The sequence below is a fragment of the Canis lupus genome, chromosome 19 (assembly GCF_011100685.1).
Source record: "Canis lupus familiaris isolate Mischka breed German Shepherd chromosome 19, alternate assembly UU_Cfam_GSD_1.0, whole genome shotgun sequence".
Classification (NCBI taxonomy): domain Eukaryota; kingdom Metazoa; phylum Chordata; class Mammalia; order Carnivora; family Canidae; genus Canis; species Canis lupus.
The window spans coordinates 18,430,777-18,458,494 of NC_049240.1; the positions used below are offsets into that span (position 1 = coordinate 18,430,777).

General features: G+C 38.7%; 1 long non-coding RNA gene across 1 annotated transcript; it reads right to left on the reverse strand.

Moving 5' to 3' along the window:
• Positions 1-167: 167 nt before the first annotated feature.
• LOC111091119 lies at positions 168-27,186 on the reverse strand. The gene is made up of 3 exons (XR_005373961.1): positions 25,441-27,186; positions 7,093-7,187; positions 168-4,799 (listed from the first exon to the last, which is right to left on the reverse strand). It is a non-coding gene; the product is annotated as an uncharacterized LOC111091119 (long non-coding RNA).
• Between the last annotated feature and the right edge of the window lie 532 nt (positions 27,187-27,718).

Below are 27,718 nucleotides of genomic sequence, written 5' to 3' on the forward strand. Positions count from 1 at the left end.
TTTATGTTCTGAAATATTCGTGCAGACTTCACGCACGCTTTGTTCTACTGGGGAAGAAATAACCTTGAGTCTCTTAGGTGAGACTCATGCAGTAAAAAAAGAAAATTATAAAAATGGAACAACAACAAAGTAGAAAGAGAGACAAAAGACCAAGAGCTTCAACTCTATGAATTTGTATACATACATTCTTTAATGACATAGTTGCTAGACTTGGAAGCAGTAAGGTTTGACTGGAACACACCAACTGGAAACCTGGATTCAGCCCCAGCTTTGCCATGGAGTCGTGAGGCAGGACTGCTCCATACTTCAGCTGCCTCATTTGTGGCATGGGCTAACTGGAAAAGAGGAGTCTAAGTCGATACAATAGAGGCACTGATGCTCTGATGAAGTTCCAGGTGGAAGAACCATTCACTTATCCTGTGTTTAGAGGGAGAGTAGAAGTTAAAGGGATATGGAGTTTGACCCAGTTTAAGGAAGAACTTTCTAATATAAAGTTTTCAAAAAATGAAATGAACCACTTTGTAAAGGTGATAAATTTTCTGGTACTGGAGAGATTTGAGCTGCCAGGACGGGATAGAAGAATGTTTTAAGTGGTTTCTGAGTTCCCTGACATTCCTTAAGAATATGATTCTGTGACTAGTTGATCTCTAAGGCAACACTATCCGACTGAACTTTTTCTGCAGTGATAAAAATGTGGTATCTCTCTGCTGTCCAAACTGGTAGTCACTAGCCACATGTGACTGCTGAGTACTTGAAATGTGGCTAGTAGGGCAGAGGAACTGAATTTTTAATTTAATTTAATTCTAGCTAATTTCAATGTAAAAGCCACAGATGGCTAATGGCTACTGGCTCTGAAATCTTGATATTTTTTTGGGTCTCATCATCGTGGCCTATCACATTATCATCACATACTCTGTCCTGGACACCGTACATAAAATTGCTCTATTTAATATATGGTCTTTATTGAGAGGGAATTAGCTCCTGAGAAAGAAGTAGAACCCATCTAAAAACATGGAGATGAAATAAAGAATAAGATAGTAAATAAACTATTGCCAAACTGGAAAGTGCAGCCAGAGAACATATTGTACAGCCACAATAAAAACACTGGTGTTTCTAAGAAGCAAAAAGATGTGAACTCCCCCTTGTCCTGGGGGTGGGAGGAAAGTAGCTCTGAGCTCAGTGCTCCCAACCAACATGCTGTTGCGCTGAACAGAGGATTCTTCCCGCGGTACATGCTCAATGGGCTGTCCGTTTTTTTCCTATACGTTTTAAGAGTGATAGAGATTTAGAAGAATGTGATAAAGTAACCTCAGGCTTCATGTTACTTCACCAGAAAGAGGAAGTTGTTTGAATTAGAACTTATCATTTCAGATCAGGAAGAGGCCTCGGAGATTATATAATCTAGTCTCTATATTTTACAGAGAAGAAAACCAAAGCCTGAAGCCCAGAAAAGCTTGTGACTTGCCACAGTCACGTGGTTATTAATAGTAGAATCTTTTATTTATGTAAAAAAGTTAATATGCAGTGAATAAGTTACCCATCAAAAATAACCTTTTTCTTCAAAATAAAAACAAAAATAGTGCTTCCCAAGAGCTGAAGAAAAGTCAAAGTTGTCATCGATAGCTTTCCCGAGGAATGTTTCAATCATCTCGTGTTTCCTGAGAGTGTGACAGAGGCCTTTACTGGAAACCTGCTTGGAGGACTGTGCTGAACTTCTGCTTGCACTTACCTTGGCTAAGACCATGTCTCCTCAGACTTGGTCCAGAGAAAAACTGCAACATGCTCAGGGTCTGCTCTAGGGCAATATTCTCTCTAACCAAGGCCCTCTGGGGCAGTTCCCAAGAAGAAATTCTTCCCCCCTCCCAGTTCATTGAACATTCTTGCACGTCCCCTAGAGAATGGCAAAATCTAAACAAACAAGTTCTATTTTCAATTTGTCTTTCTGAAAACCGAACTTCACCCACATGAAACTAGCCAGCAGGCTTCAAATGCTGAAGGCTTCTAGGTACTTTCTGAGTTTGCTCTGACTCATGTCTTACCTACATTTTTATCCTTGATTAAAAAAAAATAAAACAAAATAAAGCCAAGAAATGAGGGCTCTCTTTCAATGTGAACTATTTGAGTCTTCCCACATCTTCAGCTTTTCTCCATTACCACATAAAACTCTTCTTCCTTGAAATGTGTATAGAATTCAGATAACCAGCATATTTGGAAGAATATTTATGGAGTATTTAGATTTTGGACATCCAACAATTTAATAGAAGGTACTGTCGTGTCAGGTGCTATGATCTAATCACATTTCTTTTCATAATGACTAACGGATTTTCATGATGTCAGTTGCCCATACAGAAACCATAACTGGCTTTCTTCTGGGATCTTTTTGGATTTAATATGGCCGCCTAAGTCTGGAAGCTTAACATTAATGTCTTTTCTTTCTACCTATCAAACTACTTCTTAAATTCATCCCCAACCTCACTCTAACATATTGCTTTTCAGCCAGGCTATTCTTACCATTCCCCTTCCCCCAGACTCTTGTTTATGATCTTCTTTATGCCTTTCTTGCATGGCATTCCATACTTTATTCCCTCTATTTGGAACTATCTCCTCTCAAAAATGGGCTTAAAGCTGCTTGTCTTCTAGAAACCTTTCCCTCTAATCCCATCCAAGACTTGTGTTCTATCACTTGTTTGCTCTGGGAGCCACTGAGAGTTTTGTTTTGTATTACTTTTGTGCAAAAAGTGTAAACTTTTAGAGCTAGGGATATAGGGGTTGAACAGAAGACACAATACATTGTTGGCCTCACCCCACCAGTCTCCAGATAAGGACTGCAGTTCAGATTTACTGAGTACAGTATGTTCAAGATCACACAGAATTAGGTTACATCTCCAAGATCACCACTCTTTTCATTATATCACATTGCCTTTTACTTTAATATCTACATCATATTAATGACTGAGAAAAATATAAATAACATTACATAATACATAAAGAAAAATTTACGACTGCATTTGAGTGATGCTTATGTTTTTATTACTTAAAATTATGGCTGTGACAGAGAGACTTCTGGGCCATGTTTCTCAGTTTTACAAAACAGCTTGCAAGATGCAGTTATGAGACTGACTTGGGGCAAATGGAAGAAGTATAGAAGTAATGTATGTAGTTCCAGGTCTGGCTCATAAAAACCTCCTTGCACACCCCCATGCCCTCTTCTCTTGCTCTGATGGTTGATGTTGGGTTCTAGGGTGACCCTGGAGGCCAGAGTTGTAGATGATAGAGTCATAAGATAAAAAATGCTTGGTCCAGAATCACCTTTTGGAAGAGAGCTGCCTGGTGATTTGAAGCATCCACTTTGAACTGTTTTATGAGCAAGACACTATGATGTTAACAAGAGACTGTGTTAAGTCACTGATATTTTGGCTAGCATCTATCCAAACTAATATACATTCATTGCATAATTCTTAAAACATTCATATGAACTTGATATTATCCCCATCGAACAAATGGAAAACCCAGAATGAAAGTGGTCACACTTCTCACATGAGGCGCAGCCAAGATGTGAACCCAAGTCTATCTGATTCCACATGCTTTTTTTTTTTTCACGAATACAGAAGTTCCTGTTATGATGATTCAACTTACAGACTTAGATAAGAACCATTTTATGCGCCTGTGTAGAAATGCATCAACTCTGCTGACCACCAACAGATGGCAGTAGTGGCTGCCTATAGACTGTCACTGAATTTATGAACAAATGGATTTAGGAATATCATAAAATGAAATATAACCTATATGTGCATAGATGAGTTTCTGAATGCTCTGCTGCCTTTTCTCTGTGAGGAATAATTTTACCTTCTTGAGAATTATCACTGCAAGTTATTCAAACTTGTGGGTCTTTAATTCTCTCCTCTGAGAGTGAGCAAATCAGTCTCGAATCCTTTGTACTCAGTATATCCCTTGAGAGGCTGACATTCCGTTGTGCTCATGTGAACTGACCCTGTAAAGAAATTCACACTGGGCTGTCCCTCTCTCCCTTGGGTAGACAGGCTTGGTAGTTGATTATGTTTTGTGATTACTCTTGGCAATGGGTCAACAAGGCTACAACAACTGCCAATTTAAAATTTATTTATTTATTTATTTAGCAACTCTATATTTTAAAATTTCCTCCAACGAATACATGTAATTGTATAATTAAAATAATATAGTAAATGGACACTCAAAACCATGCAAGCAATGTGAAGGACACATTATAAAGAATGAGGTAGTACAGCAGAATGATTAACAAAATAGGCTTTGGATCCTCATAGTAATGAGTTCAAAGCCCTGCTCTGCCACTTTCTGATAGTATGGCTGCAGGAAAGTTCCCTAGCCTTTTAGATCCTCAGTTTCCCCATCTATAAAAAGGAAGGAGAGTATTACATCTATACTATAGGGTTTTGCAAGGATTAAACACAGTATGAAGCAGAGGGCCTGGGGATGAGATGGAGAATATGGTAAGGATGATATACATGGGATTACATTAAAATGGTTTTAATTGACAAAATCATAACTAGCAATTGTATACTAATTATTCTCCACTTCTTAATCAAGTTATTTCCTAGTGTGTATGCAGCTTCAATGCCTTAGATCCTCATACCTTCCTGAAAACAGAAGTCACTTCTTTTTATTCTCCAACATACCTGCTTCATAGAAAAAGAGGGTAGTCAGTCAATACTTCTTGAGTAAGAGAAATATAACATGATCTTTGTTCTATCTTTAAGCATTCAACTTCAGATTTTCACAGAGGAGTTTTTATAGCACCATACCTGTCCATAAAGAAGAGGGAAATCAGATCTATTGGGATGCCTAACATGGTGCTATAAAACCAGAGAACTATAGACTATAGAAATATAGACTATATAATGGTAGACTGTAAACTGTGAGAACTATAGATTATTGAACTGTCCTGAATACTGTGATTGCCACTTACCACATGTGGCTATTTAAATTTAAATACAACTAAAAACACACTTCTTCACACTAGCCACATATCACATGCTCATTGGCCACATGTGGTGGGTGGCTTCCCCACTGAACAGTGCAGATATAGAATAGTCATTTCAAATAATTCTACTGGATACTGCTGCTCTAAAACTCCTCAGAAAGGCCCTGAAAGCTGGGGAAAGAGAATTGTCAGAGTTGGGGCCTTTTGGCCAAATACTTCCTTCTTCAATATTAATTTTTAAAAAGGCGATTAAATGCCAACTATGTGATGTATTACTGGCTACAATTTATTAAGTATTTAGTATGTGCAAAACATAATGCTAAACCCTTTACACACATCATTTATCTAATTATCATGCTCTGAAAGGCAGACATTATTAATGATCAAACTACTAATAATTATTAATACTTATATCTGGTATAAATATTATTAATTAGTTATGACTAACTTGCTTTTTAGAAGTGAGAAAACAGAGGCTCAGAGAGGTTGAATAACTTGCCTGAGATCACACAGCTTAGAAGTAGCAGCACTAGGATTTAATTTCAGCATTTGTCTGGCTCAGCCATCTCTGTGCTTACCCACTAGGTTCTACTGCTTTTCCCCTTATCACACCTTTCTGAGGCACAGTTTAGGAGCTGTGAAATATGCAAATGTATGCAACAATAACTACCTTCAAAACCTGTCAACCTAGTTGGGAAATAAATGGGTAGAAATATATGTAACTAATTATAATTATAGAACAAGCTCTGTTGTTGTTGTTGTGTGTGTGGTCTTTTTTTTTTTTTTTTTTTTTAGAATAAGCTCTGTTAAAGAAGAAGGATAGATATGGTAAAAAGAGATATGGAGTGAATTGGAGGTAAGAAAACCAATTAAGAGACCATTGCATTAGTCAGGGCATACTCAAGATAAAGTGAAGGAGTTAAATAGTACAGATAGTGGAAATAGGAAGAGGCATAGAGGAAGAACAGTCCATATTCAGAGACCATTTGTGTTTAGGGAGAAAGAAACAGGGAAGTGTAGTTGCCAGTCTCTAAGATGAGCCTCCTCCCTATAGTGATCCTTGCTTTCTGGTATTCATGCTTTGGTGAGTCCCTCTCATGTTAGAGCTGACCTGTGTGACCAGTAGGATGTGGTAGAGGTGATGACATGTGGCCTTCGAGGGTAAGGCATAAAAGCAGCTTTTACCACCTCTCTTGGTTTGCCTACTCTGTAGGTGGCCAGCCACCATGCTATGAGGCTACTTAAAAGTCCCATAGGGAGGTCCACATGGGGATGAAACTCAGAGACATAGTAAGTTCTTATTATTGTTTTTAGCTACTACATTTTGGGATGATTTACTATGTAACAATAGATAGCTAATAGAGGAGGTATTGGACTATTTTATGATTTCAGACTTGGGTAATGATGGAGCTAATCATCAATTTTTCTTCTTTTCAAAACATAATCCATATAAGCAAGCCACTTTGTGATCCAATCTCATGTGGACTTTCATTCAAAGAAACAGTTGTCTGGCAACTAAAAAGTAGATAAACACTATTTAATCTTTTACAACAGTCTCTCCTGAATATGCTGGAGGGGCACCATTTTCAGAATACTTAGTTACATTTCTTTTTTTTTTTTTTTTTTTTTTAAGATTTTATTCTTAAAATTCCCTACAGGGAGCCTGACGCAGGACTTGATCTCAGGACCCCGGGATCAGGACCTGAGCTAAAGGCAGACACTCTGAGCCACCCAGGTGCCCTACTTAGTTACATTTCTTTAAAATCTCATTTCCCATCTGATCCTCCATATTGCCTTGATACCAACTTAGCTCCAAAATTTGTCTTTAAGATCTTCCAAAAAACTAAGCCATAAATTCAAGCAAGGTAGGCTTTTACCACTCTCTTCATTGGTCAGAGTTTTATTATGTGGATCTATATTAACCTGTCTTTTTAGCTTTTCTATCCTCTCAGTATTTGCATTCCATACTACAAAAAGAAGAGCTCAGGAACTATCCACAAAAGCAAAGAATCCTTTTAGAAGGAAAGAGTGGGCAAGAGAGTGAGATTACCCATGTTGCAACTACAAATAAGAAAACAAAAATTTTTTGCAATTTTTTTTAGATGTATACTTACCAAAGAAACGAGTCTTAGGATGTAGCCTGGTACAAGCAAGTTCATTTACTTATCTGGTTGACACTGAGGATGTTAGATTTCTGTATCTCAGTTTCCTAATTTGCAGAATGATAAGATCTATTTGATGGCTTGCGGAAGGATAAGATGAGTGAAAGCACAAAAAGTACTTCATACAATATCTACCAGGTTGGAAACCTGCAATAGCTACTAAAGTCTAAAATATCTCAATTCTTGGAAATTCTGCATCCTGAAATGTTATACAAAGGGTAAATTATTTGAGATGCTAGTACTTGAGTATCCCTTCTAAATCATGCTTTGTTTGCCTCTTCTCATATTTTGAGATGGCTGCTTCTATCATTGTTAGGACAACAGGTGGTTGCGGTATTGGTGTGCATTGAATAACATTCATCATGTCTGGACCCAAAAGCTGTAAGCACATTAACTCTGATTATATCATGTCCCATATGACCAATACCTTCTACAACCAAGTTTTTTCATATCTTTTGCACATTTGTTTCTGATTCTGAATACATATAATAGAGCCCGTTATACTGCAATTGCTGAATCTCACTATGTTTAACTCCACAACTGTTTTAAGGGTCCTTACTATGTGCCACAGTTAGGACCACAGTCTAGGTATTTTATCTGCACTAAGGTACAGAGAGCCAAGACTTGCCCCTGAGGAGCTTACATTATAGTGGGAGAATACAGAAAATAAATAATAAACATAGCATATTAATAAATTATAAAATATTAGAAAGTGATATTACAACAGCAACAAAAAGAAGTGAAGATCTCTGATAAAATAATTATAGCCATGACTTCTCTGAGGATAGTGCCTGATACATCCAAAGACAGATTTATCCCTTGAGTATGCACAGCCAGAGTAGTAAAGTGGATGAAGCTGTGACTTAGAGATGGAAGCCTTGATGAAAGTCACCGCTGGGACACCTGGGTGGCTCAGTGGTTGAGTGTCTGCCTTTGGCTCTGGTTGTGATCCTGGGATCCTGGGATAGAGTCCCACAACTGGCTCCTCACAGGGAGACTGCTTTTCCCTCTGATTATGTCTCTGCCTCTCTCTCTGTGTCTCTCATGCATAAATAAAATCTTAAAAAAAAAAAAAAAAAAAGAAGGAAAGAAAGTGAGTCCTGGGAGCATCTGAGTGGCTTAGTTGGTTTAGCATCTGCCTTCAGCTCAAATCATGGTCCCAGGGTCCTGGGATCAAGCCCTGCTTCGGGCTCCCTGCTCAGCAAGGAGCCTACTTCTCCATCTCCCTTTACTGCTCCTCCTACTTGTGCTCTCTCTGTCAAATAAATAAATAAAATCTGAAAGAAAGAAAGAAAGAAAGAAAGAAAGAAAGAAAGAAAGAAAGAAAGAAAGAAAGAGTGAGTCCTACATTGGGAATAAGAACTTCCCTAGATATCTGAGTTCTCTAGATTAATTCAGTGCTTTTTCCATTCTTTTGAGAGCCTTTGGGCAGGGGGTATTTTTCAAGAACTTTAGGTATATGTCTTTAGCTATCTTTTTTGATATTCTTCATATACATCCATTTAGTTCATCTCCAAACCAGTGGCCCGGAAACCTTCCATCATTTCCTTCCCTTATTCCCCATACTGATCAGGGTTCCATTTAAGAAGCAGAACCACTGTGGACACTAAGGACTAAGGAATTCATTGTAGAAATTAGACCTCATACAATTATAGGAGAATCTAGGGAAATAAAGGTCTGAAAGGATCAGAGAAAAATCACTAACCAGTTGCTGGAGTGGAAAGATGAAGAAAGCTGATGTTGAAGTTTGTGGAAGGTTGTTGGCTCTTTGTGACAACTGTCTCTGTGAATCCCAGCGAACTATCTTATGATAAGCCTGGGGTCACTCTTGGTCAGGAGGGCTGGCAGTTAGGAAGGAAAGATGGACATTTGTGGAGAAGAGTGAGAAAGAACTAGAATCAAAGAATAAACTAGAGCCTAAAAGGAAACACTGGAGTTCATGTCTCTCTCACTGTACCTAATCCTGATGACCAGCAGGAAAAGCTGCTACCACAAATCTGAGAACTATTCATGTGTCAGCCCAGTATTTGGAGAGGTTGAAGGAAGAGATGGGTAACAGCTAGACAAGGTGTGGGCTTGGTGCTGCCCAGGTGAGTCAGCAGGTCAGTGACAACACTGGCCTGTTTTACTTCCACCTTCCAAATCATGGCCAAATGCCTTATGTGGTCACCCTTGATCCACACAGAGAAGGAAATTATGAAAAATGCAATTCCAACCAAGCAAAGTTGACAGAGTATAAAATCAACATAATCCTTACATATCAATCAATTTTAATTCTTAAGTTTTTGTCCCTTTCTTTCCTTCTCTACTATAATTGCTCTAGTACAGATCCCTGGCATCTCTCTTCTGGCCTATCAGCATAGCAGAGATGCAAAACATTTGATGAATTTTCAGGTCCTTCTTGTAGACACTATGGCAAGAGCTTCTGCCCATCTAGCTCTTGAGGCACCCCAAAATCTTAGGAATACCATTGAGCTTGTTTGGCTTCATCATTATTGGCCAGTATTGCTGACATCATCCTTTCTCTCCTGCTGATATTTTCATCACAACTGTGCATGTGTACTAATTAGTACTCAAGAATGCATATGGCCAGAAAGGGGAGGGGAAGTATATACTAATAGCAGCTAGCATTTACTGTGTTAGGCATTTTATTAAATACATTATTTTACAGCAATGTCTCCATTAATAACTCCATTTGATAAAAATTAAAACTTAAGTTTGTAGTAGATAAATGAATCACCCAAAGTTAAACTATTAGCAAGTAGTTGAACTTAGACATATTTGTTCCCAAAGCAATGGTCTTTCTACTACATCAAAGAGCCAGGAGGCAGCTCTTCCTTTTGGTTTTTCACAACCACCAGGGTAGTTTATCTTTTTAATTTTGGGTTCTTGCCCAGCTGGGTTGGATTCCATTTGTGGTAGCTATAGAGAATATGTCCAGCACAAAAGCCTCCATGAGCCAGACAATTACCATAAATAAATGAAAAGGCAGGAGGTTGGGATGGATCAGGGGTAGTGGGGACTATGGGAAACTGGCAAATTTAAACCTATATAAAGGGGCACAGGAGTGAATCAACTCTAACTGACAATTGCCTGGTGGGAATGCAGACTCAATGTTACATAAAAGTTGTAGTATCTCCTAACTTTAAATGTTGACTCAATATTTTTGTTAAAGATAACATGGCCCTGGGACACCTGGGTGGCTCAGCAGTTAAGAGTCTGCCTTCGGTTCAGGTCATGATGCTGGGGTCCTGGGATGGAGTACCACATCAGGATCCTTGCATGGAGCCTGCTTCTCCCTCTGCCTATGTCTCTGCCTCTCTTTCTATGTCTCTCATGAATAAATAAATAAAATTAAAAAAAAAAGATAACATGGCCCCAAGGGTATTTTTAAGATTCCATGTAGGATGAAGACAACACTGACCAGAATCACCTAAGAGCTGCTAATTTTCAACCTCCACTCCAGAGGTCTTGTGCTGAATTCATTAGATTTATGTGTGTCATCACAGGTTCCTCCAAAAGTTGATCCAAATACTATGGAGTAGTGAGGAGAGTCACAAGTTAACAACCCATGGTTGGTTTAGGCATTTTGGACTCCAAAGGCCTGCAGACCTATAGGCTACTACTGTTGAGAATCAGGCAAAAGCTAAAAAGCCGAGGCTTCTGGACAGAAATGGACATGAAAGAAGCACACAGTGAGCAACTGTGTGGGTGACTATGAGAGCATGAGTCAGTGGATGACATGTGGGGGTGGAAGTCAAGTGTGCGTGTGAGTTCGGTGTAAAGGACTATAAGCAGAAAGAAAAAAGGGGATATGATGGTCAATGGTAGGAAGAAAGGGAGAGAACAAGAGACAAAGGAGAAGCCATTTGCACTTTCACCCAGTACATCTGTGGACATATTCTATTTGCCAATCTTTTCTCCTTCATATGTGCAGAGGCACAAGCAAGTGTTAATACTCACTAGGCTAGATATGGCAATTTCATAGCCAAGGCAAATATATTCAGTAATTTCTCCTGGCTGCTGCTTTCACTAGAATCTTTCTTGTCTAACAAGTTCTAAACTGTTCCCTATTATCTTTGTGCTAACTGCTTAGAAATCTCATAGCTTAGTTTGAGCATCTCAGGATCCCAACCGAATAGATAAAAGATGGCTAAGTAAAAATGATGGTTATAATTAAACCACATGATTCCAAGACATTCCTGTCTTCCCTATCAGAGGATTAAGGTCTGTAATGAAGGAACCAGAACCATTGAGTTAACATTGGCAAACATTTTAATACGTGAGTAAATTCACAAAACTGAGTGCACTGGCAGCTGGCCCTACTGCAGCAGTGAAAGAACAAGGGTGTGGACACAGTAAGTGAAGTATAGTGACAGCCATCACAGCCTGAAAGGGCCTCTGCCTCCTGAGCTCCCCAATTTTAAAACCTCATTCTTGACCCATCTTGCTCCTTTAGGAGGCCAGCAGAAGTTGAATGCATATTCTGAAACCTCTTTTTTCCACTTTGTGAGAAAAAATTATACAATTTGAGGTGATGATCATATGATGGATGTGCAGTTTTCACATCATAAAACGCAGGTGCTAAGTGAGCCTGGCGTATGCACCACTCCTACGCAGAAACCATCTGTGAGAGAGCTCCAGAGTCAGCTACCCATATACATGTCACATTTTTAGAGGGCAGGAAGAGAGGCAGAGATGATCTTGGATGCACAGGGTAGTGGGCTAGCTTCATGGATTCTACTCATGGAGGTTTCAAATTCCTACTGATGTTTTGGAAAAGACACCATCATTTTACATAGTTGGTATCATTCTTTCTAGATTTCTCCCTTTTCCCAATTTTTATCTCCATCTCTAATGAAAAAGATTTTTAAAAAATAAATTAAGGTTCAAGTTTTCTCATTAGGAAAATAAGGGGCTTAGTGTTAATCTTCTTGAGTCAGGAATATATTCAAGGATATAATGAAAACCATGGAGCATTCTCCATAACAATGCAGATGTCTACAAAGACTCAAACCTTTTCAAACTTTTCCCTAGGACAGTGGCTCCTAATTTGCCTGTCCACTAGAATCACCTGGAGAACTTCAAAGACTCTAGATACCTGGACCCCATCCCAAAACAATTTAATCAGTATAGCTCAAAGGGCCTGTGTATACTGTAATGTTCAAATATCTCTTCAGGTGATTCTACTGTATAGTCAGGTCTAAGCATTGGATCCCTAGGGCACTAAGTGAACAAAATAAGAAAAAAAAGTTTAGGAGTAAAGAAAGCCAAGAAGCAATATGTCTCTAAAATACCTAACTGGAAGCATATACTATAGGAGATACAAGAGATGAAGAGGAAAGAAGGCAAGATGCAAATGACTTGCTCCTTGTTGCTAATTTCAGATTATTCTTCCTTCCTCCACCCTAAAAATAAAGCACCTGCATTGAACTGCATGCCATAAGGCCCATAGCACCGGCTAGTTTCCTTGTTTCTGTCTTTACCCAACGCCCCCACACCCTAACCACATATCCCAGGTCCCTTTCTCTCATTCCTTGAAATTTTAACTGTTAGTTAATTGTTGCTTACTTCCTTCAACATCGCTCTTGACAATTTTTGATGATTTAAATGTTCACATAGATAATCCTTCGATATTCTGGTCAGTTCCTTCACTCACCTCTCTCAAAGATCTTGCCTATATCATTTCTCTGCCACTTACTTCAATGGACACATCCTACTAGACCCTGTTGTTATCAATCACTTTAATCCCTTTATAATCTCATTTCCAAGCATCCCACTCCCTGATCACCATCTCCTGTCTTTCCAGTTTATTCTCTTTAGTGCCTTAACTCCAACAATTCTTCATGTCACCTCCTGCAATTTATTGTTCCTACTAACTTTCTATTGTCCCCTACTCCATCCTAATGTCATCAGTTGCCTCTTATCCATCATCATTATCATCCTCATACTCACTTTCTTGTCTTCATGTGGCAAAATTACAGCCATGGTTAAATCCATGTCTACACCTACTCTGTGCTCACATGCATACAGCTAACCTTGGCTGCAGAAAAACATGCATCCATGACTATCAGCCTCACTAAAAATGCATAACCATAAACTTCAAATGGGCCACAGAGCCATCAAATAATCTCACAAAATTCCCTAGTTCATTCACTCTCTCCAACTCCCATATGATTTTTCACATCTTCTCTTCAGATACCTCCTTCCTCATCTGCATTCTCAGCTAATGACTGATTTCCATTTTCTCTGAGGAAATACAAGCAATCAGAAGAGAACGTCTTCATGCTCTTACCACCCTATCTATCTACCTAGCTGTAGCTGTATCCATATACTCAGCATTCCCTCCTGTTACACTGAAGAAATGGTTTGTACTCCTGTCTAAGGGCAAGCCCTCCACCGGTGCGCTGGATCCCACCTTCACTTAACCACTCAGGGACATCACTGTAGCAATTCTCCACACACCAAACCATTAATTTTTCTCATTTCGAATAGATCATTCCCATTAGCATAAAAACAGGCTACTATTTTTCCCATCTTAAAAATAGCTTTGGGGCACCTGGGTGGCATAGTCGGTTGAGCATCTGATTCTTGGTTTGGTTTGGGTTATGATTTTGGGGTTGTGAGATTGAGCCCTACGTCAGGCTCTGTGCTCAGCATGGAGTCTGTTTGGGATTCTCTCTCCTTCTCCCTCTCCCACTTGTGCTCTCTCAAACACATAAATAAATCTTTAAAAAAAGTTTTGATTATTTACCCCTTTCTCCCTATGATTTCATTTCCCTGCTTCCCTTTATAACAAAACTCTTTGAAATAATGATCTCACTGACTCTTTATCTCCTCTTCTTTTTTAAACCCAGATTTTGTCCTTACTACACTGAAATAGCCCTTTTCAAGTTCACTGACGACTTTCCCACTGCTATAACCAGGTCAGTTTGCAGCCTGTATCTTACTTCATCTATCAGCATTTCATTGTATCAATCACTGAATCTTTCTTCATTTGGCTTCCACTCTCTCTGGGTTTTACTCCTTCAGCAGTATGCAATCTGCCTGTTTCCTTTGCTGATTGCTCCTCATCACCCCAAACTTTAAACTTTGGGGCTTAATTCTCACACCATCTTTTTTCTCCATTTACACTAACTCTCTTGGTGATCTCAATTGGCTTCTCAGCCTAGACACCGTTTGCAGGCTGATCACTCCAAATTTATATTTCCTGGCTTGAACTCTCTCTCAAACTCAAGATTTGTACATTTAACTGCTTACTTGACATCTCCACTGGCTATTTCTTCTGCCTGGGATGTTCTTCCAGCAGATATTTACATGGCTTACTTCCTCATTTCTTCATTCCTAAGGCCTTCTTTGTGTACACTATGAAAAACAGCACCTACTCCCCCAAACCCCACATTTCCTATCTTCCTCTACTGTTTCTGTCTTAAGCAACTATCAGTGTCTGATATACCTTACATTTTGTGTTATTATCTGTCCATGATCTGTTTCCATGAGCTCTGGGTTTCTTGGTCTATTTACCTGGCACAAAATATTTGATTATTTGTTGATTGAATGAATAATCCTAAACTCTAGATTCATAAAACCAGTGGGAGAAAACAGTAAATATCCCTACTTACATGCTAGATTACTAACAAAGAACTTCAAGGGTATTTTATATTATCTCTCCATTTGTCTCTGAGTGGTGGCAGCTGAATTTAGCCTGTTGGAACTCAATGACTAGGTGGAAAACCTGAGTAGGGGAAGCTTGTTTTGTTCAGCTGCTTCCCTTGAGAGGGATGCTTGAGCTCTGTGCTAGGGCTGTGCCTCTAAAAGTTAGTCCAGGGCAGCCCCTATGGCTTAGCGGCTTAGCAGGTCAGCATCGCCGTCAGCCCAGGGCGTGATCCTGGAGACCTGGGATCGAGTCTCACATCAGGCTCCCTGCATGAAGCCTGCTTCTCCCTCCGCCCATGTCTCTGTGTCTCTAATAAATAAATAAAATATTAATAAATAAAAAATAAAAGTTCGGAGTGGATCCTGGAGGACTTGTCACATGCAAATACTCCATTAGGAAGAGGCAAATATGTAAAGCAGGACCTATGGGGGTAACTTTCTCCTTTATGCACACTCCCAATCTATTTCTGCTACTTTTGTGAGAAAATGCTAAGACTTGAGTACCTTAAAAAAAAACAAAAAAACAAAAAAGGAAAGCAAAAGAGAACAAGGGAAAAAAGACTAGAGAGTTATAGTAGTCCAACCTGAATATAGTGAGTATTGGAGTACTGATCCAAGGAGAAACACCTATTGGGCTGCATGGTTAGAAGAATGACTTATACAAGCTGGAGTTCGTTTTGTTTTTGTTTTTTTTGCCATTATTAGAGTTTTGGTTATTACTTGGAGTCATTGTTAGTGGTAATCAACAATGGTGGTTACTAAAAATGGTTTGTGCTGTGAGACAGGTGAGGGTAAATCACATCATTTAGGGCTGACTTAGACAACTTGGAAGTGGAATCCCTGGGTGGCGCAGCGGTTTAGTGCCTGGCTTTGGCCCAGGGTGCGATCCTGGAGACCCAGGATCAAATCCCACGTCAGGCTCCCGGTGCATGGAGCCTGCTTCTCCCTCTGCCTGTGTCTCTGCCTCTCTCTCTCTCTGTGTGACTATCATAAATAAATAAAAATTTAAAAAAAGATAAGTTGGAAGCGAATATTAAAGACAGACTTTGAAGAAAATAGGAATCTTAATTAGTCACATGCATCCTACAGAGTCTATGGAAAAAGGGAAGAACTCTGGTATTATCTGCTGTGGTAAGGAAGGATGAATTTACTGATGGAGTACACTTATATGTGAGACTTTCAACTGTTTTTCTACACTTGTGCTGGAAATCTCTTGTTCCTTCACATTCTATCTCCTGAGTCACTTCCTAGCCACCTGTGTATGTGAGGTGGGGGGAGGGGGGGGGACACAAGGCCTGGGAACTGTCCCAATTTATCATACCCTGGGCAGCACAGTCACCACATTTAAGAGAAGATGTGGCCAAGAGCTGCAAGGTCTAGAGAAAAACAGGGAACAAAGTGATGATATTGTTGGAAACTAGGTCCTATGAGAAAATATTAAACTGGTTTGATTAGTAAGTTAAGGGAGAGTAGACCACACAGTGTCTTCAAATATGTCGAGGGTTTTTTTTTTTTAAGGGTCTGAGCCCTTGTATTGGTATGTCAGAATTTAGAGATATGAACTAAATTAGGAGGTGTATTTGACAATTTCAAGAGTGTTTTTGTAGATCCTAAAGCGAAGGTCCAAACGAAAATCCTAATAAACAACTTACACTTTGGAGGACTTGCAGGTTTTAATAACTAGGATTTTGCAAGCCACTTCGAACCAGCTCTTTGATGGGTGCTGTCTGCCATCTCCGGGTTGGCTTCTATGCAGGCAGGACACCTAATTGTTATGAAAAGGGAAAGCCCAGGCTTCGGCATCCCCTAGCATATGACTTAAATGCATAATTCAATACTTCAGTTTTACCTTAAGCAGGGATAAACTCACCTTCCCTCATTTTTTATCTGCCTTAGAAGGATTCTGCTAACTGATTTTTAAAACAACATATCAGAGGGAGTTCATGAAGAGAACTTGACCAAGATTTTGCCCAATCTTTAATACTCAAATATCTGTTAGCTTTCTTTCTGTTCTTTGTCTAAAGTGCACATGGAGCTTTTAGAGGGCTTCCATAAAACAATTTTTGGGGTACAGGAAAGTCTTTCAGCTGTTATGGTTGGTGGCAATTATATCTGAGATGACCAATGCTCTAAAGAACCTGACTAAGCCATACAGGGAAATAGAAAACAAAACAGAATGCTTCAGATATGATTTTATCATTTAATTAGGAACTAGAAACTTACCTCTGGATTTTGTAATGCTTTTTAAGACATTTTTGGTGAATAAAGCAAGAAACAACTATAGATATTATATGTAATATATATATATTAGTGACTGAATAGTGAGACAATGAAGCTATTAGATAAATTTCTAAGATAGTAATATTTAAAAGTAATATTTACTATGTGTGGTAGATTATAGTCATGGTGTCAGTTTTTCATGCCTCCCTCTATCCATATCCTTCAGTAGTACCTTTCCATGTGGACTCTAGGCTTGGCTATGTGACTTGCTTTGGCTAATGAGATAGTAGTAAACTTGACCCAAGCAAAGACTTAAAAAAAAAAAAAAAAGAGTTGTTTTCCCACTTTCTCTTTTGGACCCCTGCCACCACTATCAAAACATGCCTAGGTTGGAGAGATTTGGGAGCCATGTAAGGAGAATTTAGTGTCCAGGTGAAGACCAATCTGCTACTGACTGCAAACACGTGAGTGAGCCCAGCCAAGATCAGTTAAGTCTACTCCAGATAAGCAGAGCTATTAAGCCATCCTACAACTTATGATAATAATAAATGGTTGTTGTTTGTGGCCACTATGTTTTGGGATTGTGGTTATACAGCAATGGCTAACTGATACATCATGGTTCTTAGGTGCTTCAGGAATTCATCTGCTTGAGGGATTATTCTTAAGACTCCCTAGAGGCTGCTTTTGGGATGATGAGGTGTCAGTTCAAACACCAATTATTTGATGCAGGCAAAACTGACTGCTATTTGACTCTCCCCTAGAAAGATAGCAAGTATCTATAGGAGTATTACAATAGTATTAGGTGATAGAGGGCAGTAGCCTTGTCAAGGCCTACAAAATGAATGTCCTTATTTACTGTAGATAAGTGACCCAGAAGGTGTTCTAACTGGCTGAGTGGAGAATGTGGACAAACTATTGAGTGTTAATGAGATTACTGATGCTAGAACTCTGTTAGACAAATGATGGGATTAGCTGCTCTTGGTTTTCTTGAGATGTGGAATCACATGGTCATCATCGTCATAATCATCAACACCATCCTCATGGCTAATAATTACTGAATACTTACTCCCAATATTGTACTGAGTGCTTTGTGTGCCATATCCCATTTAATTCTCATCATAACTCTATGAACTACATACTAGGTACTATCACTCTGTTTTACAAATAAAGAAACTGAAGGTCAGAGAGATTCTCCAAGATAGAATTGCTTTCAAATCATAGAGCCAGAATTCAAACTCAAGTAGTCTGATTCCAAAGCCTATGCTCTTGACTTCCCTGCTATATAACCAAAATACATATTTTTTAGGGGAAGAAAAAGGAATCAAGTCCAACTCTCTCATTTGACAGATGAGCAACTGAGACCAGAGTCTTTGGATATACAGATTCTTTGTCTAAGATAGATTGAAGGAACTCTCCTACAGTTGGTCCAAATCACTGAAAACTGGACAAAACCCAAACTGTTTTTGTGAGGCTGCACCTAAGACTAGCTTCCACATATAGGTATACTTTTCGTGTACTGCAAAATGGTGCCCAGCTAGGGACTGAAATCCAGAATGTACACCTCTTAGCCAGGACATAGGGCTTCCTCTTCTCAGAAGAAAGGACACTTTTGAAAATAATTCTTTTGCATAGAGAGGGAGCTGTTTTTATTTTTCATTTTCACAAAAGTACCATGTATGTTAGGACACTCCTGCTAAAACATTTGCAAGTTGTGTGCAATAAAACACAGTAAAGACCATTCCATTTTTTCACACATAGAAAAAAATCAAATGTGACTAGTTGATGGACAATAAATACTTGTTGAATGAATAAATTTTAAATGAACAAAGATGTCTTTATTATGCACAGACACACAGGGATCAAAGCACATAGTACATGCAAATTTGTCACTAGAGACCCAATCCACGGCACCAAATCATTCTTGAGAAATGATTGATACAATCTAATTTTCCAGTCCGAAAAAATTTTAAATTGTATATATACTGCTTTCCTGAGCCATCACCTTACTTCTATAAGTGAAGCTTTCATGAAATTCCAACTCAAAGAAAGTTTAGAGTCATGTTTATTCCTCATCTGAATGTATTCCTCAGCAACCCTTCTCTTCTAGAACAAAAGAAACCAATTGCTCTTGTAAGCTAGGTGACTTACCTTACAAATTTTAATGCTTCACCAGAAACTGAGGCAAGCCAATTCCCTCCTCCATTCTCACATCCTCCCCCACTATGGCCCACACCTCTGCTGACAGCAGCAATCTGAACTGAGTACTCATGAAGGCCACTCTTCTCTCTTTGCCTCTAATAACCCAGTCTAACAATTGTGGTGAGTAATTTCCTTACCACTTCTGTTGTTAACAAATGCTAATAATGCTGCACGATATAGATCGAGCACAGCTACTGAAAAAGAAACTACATAAATTATTTTAAAAGTTATCATCAAAAGAAATGCTTTTCTGAAGGAAATTTTTTTTTTAACGGCTCAAGGCATTTGCCTAGCTTTCTGTTCAAGTGACGGCTTCTACGTTAATTAATAAGTGCTTCTGTTTCACGAGCGGAAACTGTCTTATCTAGGGTACACCTGCAGGCTTTTTTTGGGGCTATAACTGCAGGAAAGTCATCTGTTTTTTAGACCCTGAGTTATCTACTTTTGTGATGCTTAGGTTAATAGACTGATTGTTCTCTCTCATTTTGGTGTCTGCTAAATCTCATTCTATTTGTAAGAATCAGGGTTGAGCAGGTGATTGGTTTCCTACTATATCCGATTACATTTCTTGTACATGCCAATAATCAATGAATTAAATCTTTCTATCATTCAGTCGATCAATTATTAATGTATACAGGCAACAAATATTTATTAAGTGCCTTTCCATGTCAGGCATTGTGCCAGACTCCGGAAAGAAAGCAGTGAGAATGACAGTCATACAGAGTCTTTGCACTGTGGCAGGTGACAGTTATCTGATGTTCTCCCTAAAAATGGAAAAAGTGACCGAGAAATATAACCCAAAATTATCAAGATGAGTGAGATGAATTCTAATGCTAAGCCTAATGAAGGAATCTCACCAGCATGTTAAATAGCTGAAATTCTTATTCCATAATAATTCACCCAACTAATTTTATCAGATTAATTCAGATGTAACTAATATTGTCATGATTTCCATATCTTACCAGTAAGATATGTGTTTTCCTAGCCTGTCCCCAAATTGATATAAGTCCGGATTATTTTTACTGAAGATTCATAGTATGATGCCAACTAAGCACTTGTTCACGGCTTTAATTCCTCTGAAAATCTAAAAGGCTAAAAACATTTTATGAGCAAAGATTATAATTATAACTCTTGCTAATCATTTTAAAATCGTGACATGGGTCACCAGCTGTAAATGTGATCAGAAATTATGGAAAAAAAAAAACCTCAGTGCAACTGAAAAACAAACCTCGAGCGCACATTTGTCTGATCATATTTAGTGTCATTTTCACACATAAAGGCTAGCATGCTTTCATTTTCTCAAGCATGTGTGTCATTAAGTTTGCCGTGTGTCTTCACAGAGCAGTGACCTGATAGCATCTCAAGAAATACCAAATACACACAGGCTCCATAAGTGTTTTTCTGATGATGTAATGCTTCCTATTTGTTGTTTTAAGTAGCAACTTACTTTATCTTTCAGGTTGGTACCTGTTTAGGGTAAATGCTGAATAATGAATTCAAGACTCCCCAACTTAGAGATGAAAAACAAATTCCTTGAAAGCAGTTTTGTCACTTTGCCTCCTAATTTTCAGAATGCTATTTAATCTGCTAGTGACTAAGCTGTAGGAAAAATCTTTTTCTGTTGTTATGTAAAGGAAAATGTGGGTGGAGGGAATAAGGTCTGGTCTGTATCCACCTCACGATTTGGAGTGTCAGAGATATAGGAAAAAGGCAATCTCTGCTCTCCCCAGGTAGGGATGTGAGGTTGCTTAGAATTCCACTTTTGGGGAAGTCCACCATCAAGGTGATGTAAATTCTCAAGTAGCAAATTGACTCAGCATGTTCCTAAGCCACGGGCCTCTTAGGTGACGTATGCTAAATTCACGTCATTTGCCCATTTGCTCTCACTAGGTGACAGGGAAACCATGTATTTTCCCCACCTCATGCACACACAAAGCGGAAGTATACCAAGCTCCCCTGTGGGTCTTGTTCTTATTCATCTTTCTAACAATCAAGACATTCTGTACCTGATCAGAGCGATTCATTTTAACTCTCTTCACCTTTACTCTGGTGAGCTTATAGCAAACAATTAGAGATGATCCTCCTTTACCTAAAGGCCCTTCCTTTCTCTTGAGTAGTCAGGAAAATCGTTTTACATATTATAAATCTGTTCAGAAATCAACTGAGATTGTCAAAGCTCTAACCACAATATTCCCCAATCCTATTTAGCAAATGAATTTAACATCGAATGTGGCAGCCACCAGTATGACATTTTAAAAGTATGATCCATGTGAAAGCGGGGTTTTTTTTTTTTTGACCCCGGAAGAAAGTCAGGGAACCAACATTTAATGGGACCAGCTGTGTACAAGGATCAGTTTTAATGAACTTAACATATACCCTTTAAAGGCGAAAACTTTCCTATCATGTTTCTCATTAAAACACTGATGAGGGGATCCCTGGGTGACTCAGCAGTTTAGCGCCACCTTCGGTCCAGGGCGTGATCCCAGAGGCCCGAGATCGAGTCCCACATTGGGGTCCCTGCATGGAGCCTGCTTCTCCTTCTGCCTGTGTCTCTGCCTCTTTCTCTCTCTCTGTGTCTTTCATGAATTAATGAATAAATAAAATCTTTTAAAAAAACACTGATGATTTTTACTGTGAATAAGAAGATTAGTGGTCAGAGTTTATAGAAATAAAGAGAATTGTGAGTCTTGGGCTCTCTTTTCCCAGCAGGTTACACATAATTTCACAGGATGCCAGTGATCTGTTGTCACTGGTTCCCACATCAAATTGTCTCTTCCCAGCACTAACGGGAATCATCCTGGGCCTGTTAACACCTTGCCAATGTGTTTTAGCAGTACATATCACATTAGCACTTACAGGTGTGACCTGGACAAGTTTCCCAAGCTCTTCGTGCCTCAGTTATCTCATCTCTAAAGTGAATGATAATAATACTTACCTCGCAAAGGTGAGCATTAGGTAGTTTATTGTACTTCATAGACCTTTAGTTGCCATTGATTGGAAGAAGCAGCCTGGTTTATGATATATTAATATATGAATATATTGCCCAAGAATATGTACAAAACTGAGAATAATGCCTGGCACAGAGTATGCACCCGAAAAATTTAACTGTAATGATCTATTAGCAACCCATGGGTCACAGTGCAAAAATGGGCTTGCCAAACCCTCTGTGGGCCATGGAGTGCATGGCTCCCTCACCCAAGGCAGAACACCTGGACATGGGGAGGAGGCTCCACTACCCTGGACTCCCTAAATGGGGAGCTCAATTGGTCACTTTAAAACTTTTTTTTTTTTCCTAGAGGGTAAGCTGTTTTTCTACACTAAATCTTACATAAGACTCAATGTGCAAAACAGATAAAAGAGCATTTTCTCTGATGAAAGCAGGAGTGGAGGGGCGCAAAATGCTCTTCATCTTCCCTCCCCTTCACTTGCAGGGCAGCGCTATCACTTCATTAACATAGTAAGATAATGAATCTCCTGACACTTCTACAGGTGTTTGTTAATCACTTTAAACTTTGTCAAATTTTACCTTATTGAAATGTCACCTTATTTGTGGCACATGTGAGTGCCTGATATGTGCACTAGACATGTACACAGAACACACTTTCAATGTACTTTTTTTGCCTTCCTCTAGTTTTGTCTCTAAACTCCCTGAATCTGTTGCATATGACTGAGATTGTCTCTCCATCTCAACCAAGTCACCTTGTGATCCCCCCAGATGTAGTCTAATGCTCTCAGATAACACAACATGAAGGATGTCCAGCTTTTATTCCACATAGAGCTTTCAGCTATCAAGGACTTTTTAATCTAATGCCTTTGTCTTTTTTTTTAAGATTTCATTCATTCATTCATTCATTCATTCATTCATTCATTTGCAGCAAGAGTAAGAGCACAAGCAGAGGGAACAGCAGAGGGAGAGGGAGAAGCAGACTCCCAACTGAGCAGAGAGCCCGGTATAGGGCTGATCCCAGGACATTGAAATCATGACCTGAGCCAAAGGCAGACGCTTAACCAATTGAGCCACCCAGGCACCCCTCTAATGTCTTTTTCTTGAAACTCTCCTTGAGTTCTATCTCAGGAAGCCTCTACCCAATAATAAATTTAATTAATTATTATTATGTACCAATTATGATATACAATATTATATGGGAAACATAAACCTACTAAACAACTTTCTCTTCCTGGATTATCCACATAAAACTTGGTAGGTGAAGGAAATAAAATAGAAATACTCACATAAGAGTGTTTTCTCCCTGGTGGTACCTGCTGAAAGTGTGTGTGTGTGTGTGTGTGTGTGTGTGTGTGTGTGTGTGTGTTTCTCAGGTCTGGGGTGTTATGTGCAAAGTAGGAACTAACAGTGTAGAGGTTTCCACAGAGGTCCATGACTGTGGCAGTTCAGAGAGCTCTGAACACAGGAAAAAAATAACACAGGTAAGAGAACTCTTTCTAAAATAAAATAGCTACTTGAGATTCAGGAAGAAAACAGGATATTCCCAAATTATATCTTCCTCAGATATTAAGCAGATATTGCCTTTTTACAGCTTTCCCTGAGTTATATTTTCATAGATCAGGAAAAGGAAGGGTTGTTTTCCAGTAAAAGTATCACTGACTCATGAGAGAAGGGGGAATAAAGCAACAAAGATCAAATACCAAAGGTCATAAAAAAGGCTTTCTTTGCTGCTAAAAGAAAATATAGCACTCAAGTCATATTACTTTAAATGAACACTTAGAAACTAGAAAGCTTTATATAATGAAAGAATTATAATTAAAATATATTTTGGTTTCGTGGTATGAGGACTGAACAAGAAACAAATTGGGATGAAAGCAAACAAAGCTGGGGAAAGAGAAAGAAGAGAAGAAATTTGAATAAACTAAATAGAAAGGAAGAATAGAGACACCCAGAGAGAAAGTAAGAAAGAGTCAAAAGAAGCAGGATGTGTATACTCAGAAGTTTCCTGAATTCTGTGGATCATTTGGGTTGTGGTCATCTGGGGTCATCATTCTCCATGATCACTGTTGATCTTTTTCAACTGCCTTAATCCTCATATTTCTTTTTTTTAAAAAAAAATTTTATTTATTTACTTGATAGAACACAAGGAGGCAGAGCAGCAGGCAGAGGAAGAAGGAGAAGCAGGCTCCCTGGTAAGCTGGGAGCCTGATGTGGGGCTTGATCTCAGGACCCTGGGTTCATGACCTGAGCTGAAAGCAGATGCTTAACTCACTGAGCCATCCAGGCACCCAATCCCTACATTTCTAAGGGCTCCATTCTAAATGATGATCTAAACACCAATTCCATTAAAAATTATTCTCTAAATATAGCAGCAATGATCAGAGCAGTGGTTCTGAAGGACGGGTAAAAATCAACTCAAGGGCCAGAGAGTCTACATCCCTGTTATGCCATTAAAGTCTCCAGCTGATGCACATACAGATAGCAGAACTAACAGGACTTTTGCTAAATTTGCTGACATGACCTGTGATGACTTAAATATAGATATCCACAAATACTGAACTATCCATCTCTTAATATCATGAAGCCTCAATTTTAGTTGACTCCCTTTATTTTTTTTAAAGATTTATTTATTTATGAAAGAGAGAGAGGGAGAGAGAGAGAGAGAGAGAGGCAGAGACATAGACATAGGCAGAGGGAGAAGCAGGCTTCTCGCAGGGAGCCTAGTGTGGGACTCAATCCTGGATCCTGTGAGCCAAAGGCAGACACTCAACCGCTGAGACACCCAGGCATCCCTAATTAACTCCCTTCATAAGCATGTTCCTTTTGTCTTCCTCTCTACTGATTTGCCCCTCAGTGTCTATTCTAAAGTTCTGGGGACTAACTGGAGCAGAAGCAAGTGTTCTAATGTTCTCATTACCATGAGAAGGCTCAAATAACATGGAAAATGAACAATAATTGATGAAATAAATGTAAATAACTTAGTTACATTTTTGGCCATTAAACTGTCAAGATAGCTGATTTTCTGTCAATTCTGTCTGTGTTATTCAAGGAGTTTATTCATTTTTTCTTTCTTTTTTATGGATATAAAATATCAGAAATTATTGTCAAGTCTTAGCACTGGACCAGGTTGTCACTGGTTAAATAAATAAAAGAGAGGCAATTGGATATTCCAACCCAGATTGAAAGCTGATTATTTAATTAATCCAGAAAAGATACACATTTACATTCTGTATACCACCAAGAATAATTTTGCAAAGGGACTCCTTACCCCACCTTACCCAAATCCATGTGTCAGACGCATCATTACTGGGGTCCAATCCTTTCACGGAGTATCATGAACTGCACAGAGTGTTCTGTTAGAACTCAATGTTATTGGCAATGGAGGCAGTTTCCTATTGTGGAGAGAAGTGGTCAGTCTCTACAGGCAGTTCATCCAATCATTCAATGTTTTACTTAACTTTTTTGTGCCTTGGTTTTCTTGTCTATAAGATGGTGTAATCAGAGTACTTACTTCTCACATTATTTATTGCTTTAAGCGAGATAATGTCTGTAAAGCACTTAGGTATACAAGTGTTCTGTTTCTTTTTTCTTCCCTTTTTTTTTTAAAAAAAGATTTTATCATTACTTATTTATTTGACAGAGAGAAAGCGCGTGTGCAAGTGGGGAGAGGAGCAGAGGGAGACAGACAGGCAGACTCCAATGCAGTCAAACCTTAAGCCCTTAAGATCCATGACCTGAGCTGAAATCAAGAGTCAGATGCTTAACTGACAGAACCACCCAGGTGCTCCTATAAGCATTTGTTCTAATAATCATTAATATTACTATTTTTTATTGGTCCAAGGTATTTTTCTAGCAGGAGCTACCCCTATCCTCTTTATTTGCAGCAGAAGACCTCTCCTGGGTGTAACTATTTCTCAATTTAAAGGCTGATTTCTTTGAGACTTTGAGCCTAAGCCTCTGAGCAAATCTCACAGAGTCTGTTTTCCTGACCTCTACTTTGCTAAGTAGTCACTCTCATTTATGCACACTGTACATGGACAATCAATATTTAAAAAATTGAAGTACTAAAACTGTCCTAAACATTCAGCACTAAAATGTCAATGAAAAATATTGATTTTTGATGACTCAGATGTCATTTCAGGATTCTTCAGTACTTTGCCCCTATAAGTGTGGTTTAAGATTGGATTTATATGTACAAAATGATTACATATTATGTCCAATCTTTGTTCTAAAACAGTATCCATCAATGCATGGGGCATTATCTATAAATTGGCTAAATCATCTTCAACCATATATGTATTATTTTCAAAAAAGCATATAGCTAGTCTTGCGATGAATTAAATGCAAATTCATTTAAAAGCACTCCTGAGTTCATAGTGACACCCCTGGCGTTAGAATTACTCAAACAAGATGAACACTAAAGCAATTACTACCAGAAAAAAGAATAAGCTGATAATAAAGTTATGAAAATGAACCAAACTTAACTATTGATTAAGGAAAGACAAATCAATGACAAGTTATGTTTTTGCCTAAGCATATTGGCAAATATTTAAAATATTCATAACATCATGTGTTTGCGAGTAGAGGAACAAAGGAAATTCTGTTGTTGGTAACAGTGTCAATATGTAGATATGATATACTGGAGGGCATTTTGGCAGTTTCTATCAAACTGTTAAAAGGATATAATCTTTCCACTTGGGAAATGAAATGTGGTGTATGTATCCTAAAGGGATATATTTCACATGTTTAAGAGTGTTCATTGAAACATTGTTTGTAGGGGATAAAAATTGGAAACAACATAAAAATCTATCAATAGGGCTATGAATGAATAAATTATGGTAAGTAGACATACAATGAAATATTAACCCAGCTATGAGATAGCCCTGTATATGAATACTGTATGGATTGCTGTCCCTAACATATTGTCAATAAAAAAAGTTGCAAAGTATAGTAAGATTAAATTTGTATTAAAAACACATTTTTCTATGTCTGCATCTTTCTTTGTTTCCATATACCTCATCTTCATATATAATTCCATTTTATTGGGATGCCTGGGTGGCTCAGTGGTTGAGCATCCACCTTTGGCTCAGGGCATGATCCTGGAGTCCTGGGATCGAGTCCCACATTGGACTCCCTGCATGGAGCCTGCTTCTCTCTCTGCCTTTGTCTCTGCCTCACTCTCTCTCTGTGTCTCATGAATAAATAAATAAAATGTTTATAACCATGTGTTAGGGGTTCCAGAGCCAAGACTGAAGATGTTCATAGCTACTCATCATTCTAGGGAAGGAAAGAATAATGTTTCTTTGATCATAGACAAGGATTCTAGGCAAGGCTGATGGAGCTTGTCACATTTCCTGGCGTGAGGTTGGGGTGGAACTTGGTTGATAGAATGATGGACATCTGATCTCTAACCTCACTGATGGGTGTCATAGTTACCTAGAGACCAGCCGAGGGATGAGCCATCTGTCTGAATACCGTTAGTTTGTAGGAGCGCTACATATTGTAAAAACTTAATATTACTCAAAACAGTGGAAGCCAGGACACCTGGGTGGCTCA